Source organism: Hyaena hyaena, unplaced genomic scaffold, assembly GCF_003009895.1.
Source record: "Hyaena hyaena isolate Hyena2069 unplaced genomic scaffold, ASM300989v1 scaffold_1652, whole genome shotgun sequence".
In the NCBI taxonomy this organism is placed as follows: Eukaryota; Metazoa; Chordata; class Mammalia; order Carnivora; family Hyaenidae; genus Hyaena; species Hyaena hyaena.
Window position 1 is genome coordinate 214,769 of NW_024082291.1, and position 2,948 is coordinate 217,716.

The following is a 2,948-nucleotide window of genomic DNA, read 5'->3' on the forward strand; positions in this document are numbered from 1 at the left end:
CCATCTCCTTCCTCTTACCTTCTGCACATTTCCCAAATCAGCAATGAAAAATATGATCACTATTCCACAAGTCTGTGTTACCAATTGCACTACTAATTTCACACTTCGGTATAAAGTATAACTGTAATAATTTAAAATTCAGTATAAAATGGCGTCTTTGTAATTTCATTTTTATAAATGTATATTATTTTCACAGCAAGACTTTGAGGTCTAGGGAGTATACAAATATTAAATTGAGGATAAAGCAAGAGGCATGTGTAGGAGTTGATAAAATATGAAACTGTAAGTTCAGTTATAATGCAAATCAAATAGAAGATGCTTCAAAATTTCTAATAGCAAATTAAGTTAGGAGAATATAATCCCTTAGAAGACAGACATTTGCTGGGGGTTTTTGAGTGAAGAATGACATGATCAATGTTGATTCTTGATAACATTATTTTTAAAAGTATTTGCATAGTAAATTGAAAGAAAAGTGCAAAGCGGGATGTTGAAAGTAGCCATTGGAGAGTAAAAGAATATGAGCAAGGAATGGCATTAAAAATAAGAATGAAAGCATCCTGAATGCAATGGTACAATAATTAGAATCTCTTTCTGAGGCTGAGGTACTTGTTTTCCCAACTGAAGGGACTGTTAGTGGCACAAAGTTGGTTTCCTCAAGTGGAATAACCATCGCCTAAAGGAAACTTCCTCTCTCAAACTTAGGTCCCCTTCCTGAGAGTAAAGGTCACTTGCTAGTCTAATCTCATCATTGATGTCAGATTGAGAGACAATAATTGCTGGCATACTGTAGTATATAGTCACAGTGCTTCTGTTAAAATGTCACTGATGCCATATTTGGATAAGATATTGATAGAACTGAACACACAAATAGCACATCTCAGGTGCTTGATTCTAAAGGATTGGTAATTTTAGAGACTATGAAATTAGATGGTCTAATTGAATATAATCAGTATATTAGAGAATGACAAAAAAAGATCATGTTTATGATTCTATGAACGTAGGTGCATAGTGGGTGAATATTATTAACACTCATCACATAGTATTGACCACAAGAAGGCTAAGTAATGAGTGGACTGAAAGATTTATTGAGTAATCTTATAAGGTTTCTTACATAAGACATTCCAATACTGACAACAGGCTAATTCACAGAGTGCCCATGCTGGCGAGTAAGCTTTTCATTGCCCCAACAGCTGTGACCCTACACTTAAGAATGATCCACAGCAAATATATAACCAGTCAGCAAAAAAGATCCATGTTGAGTCTGTAATATAGCACCATCCCTTAAGAAAAACAATTAGTCACTTATCCTGAGATTATTGAATTGGAACTGTTTCTTCCTGGAAGGTGTGACAGTTCATCTTGATTGGAATCCACATATATTTCAGTTATGGGTATATCATTCTTTCCACAGGGCCTTAAAGAGCAATGATCTGATGGCTAACTAAGTGTTTGACTCACAGACAAGGAATCACACATAACATCGCCCCAAACCAAAAGGTTTGATTTACAACCTGATGCAGCCACTCTGAAAAAACAGTATAGCAGTTCCTCAGAAAGTTAAAAATAGAACTGCCCTATGATCCAGCAATTGCACTACTAGGTATTTACCCAAAGGATACAAAAATACTACTTCCAAGGGATACATGCATCTTAATGTTTATAGCAGCATTATCTATAATAGCCAAATTTGGAAATAGCTCAAGTGTCCATCTAGTGACCAGTGGGTAAAGAAGATGAGGTCTATATATAATACAGTGGTATATTACTTAGCCATAAAAAGAATAAAATCTTCCCATTTGCAACAACATGGATGGAGCTAAAGAGTTTTATGCAAAGCAAAATCAGTCAGAGAAAGACAAATACAATATGATTTCTCTCATATGCAGAATGTAAGGAAAAAAACAAATGAGCAAAAGGAAAAAGAGAGAGAGAAGCAAACCAAACAACAGACTCTTCACTATAGAGAACAATGATGGTTACCAGAAGGGAAGGAGATGGGGGATAGTTTAAATAAGTGATGGAGATTAAGAAGTGCACTTGTGATGACCACTGGGTATTGTATACGTGTTGAGTTACTATATTGTATACCTGAAACTTATATTACACTGTATGTTATCTAACTGAAATCTAAATAAAAACTTTTTTTAAAAAAAGGCTTAGTTTACAGCAAAGGTAGTGTGAAAGTGGGCACATGATCATGGATCCACCTGTCTTCCCTCTTATTGAACCAGCCTTAAAGTGTAAAGAGCCTTGTCATCAGCCTTGAAAGTGCATTATCTTGGAGAGGTTACCATTTCAGGACAGAAACCATTTATCCTCAAAAATAAAGAATTATTATATTGTTTTAGACAATATCCAAGATTGTCTAGACAATCTCCAAGTCAAGATCTCCACATAATACATCCCAAAATGGAGGCATGTCAACATTTGGAAGTATGACTGGCCCTGCTTATCATCATTTCCAATAAGATACTTCAGGAGTTTTTGCCTTCTTTTGCTGTACTCTTAGGTTCTTTGTGACTAGAGGTTCTTTTTCAGGGAGGGGAAAGAGTAGTAAGAAAGCTGGTTGCTTCTTTTTTTTCCGTGTCTTTTTAAATAATTTATTTATTTTTTAATTTACATCCAAATTAGTTAGCATATGGTGCAACAATGATTTTGGAAGTAGATTCCTTAATGCCCTTTACCCATTTAGACCATCCTCCCTCCCACAACCCCTCCAGTAACCCTCTGGTTTTTCTCCATATTTAGGAGTCTTTTATGTTTTGTCCTCCTGTTTTTATATTCTTTTTGCTTCCTTTCCCTAATATTGATCTGTTTTGTATCTTAAATTCCTCATATGAGTGAAGTCATTTGATATTTGTCTTTCTCTGACTGACTAATTTCACTTAGCATAATACCCTTTAGTTCCATCCATGTTGTTGGAAATGGTAAGATTTCATTCTTTTTGA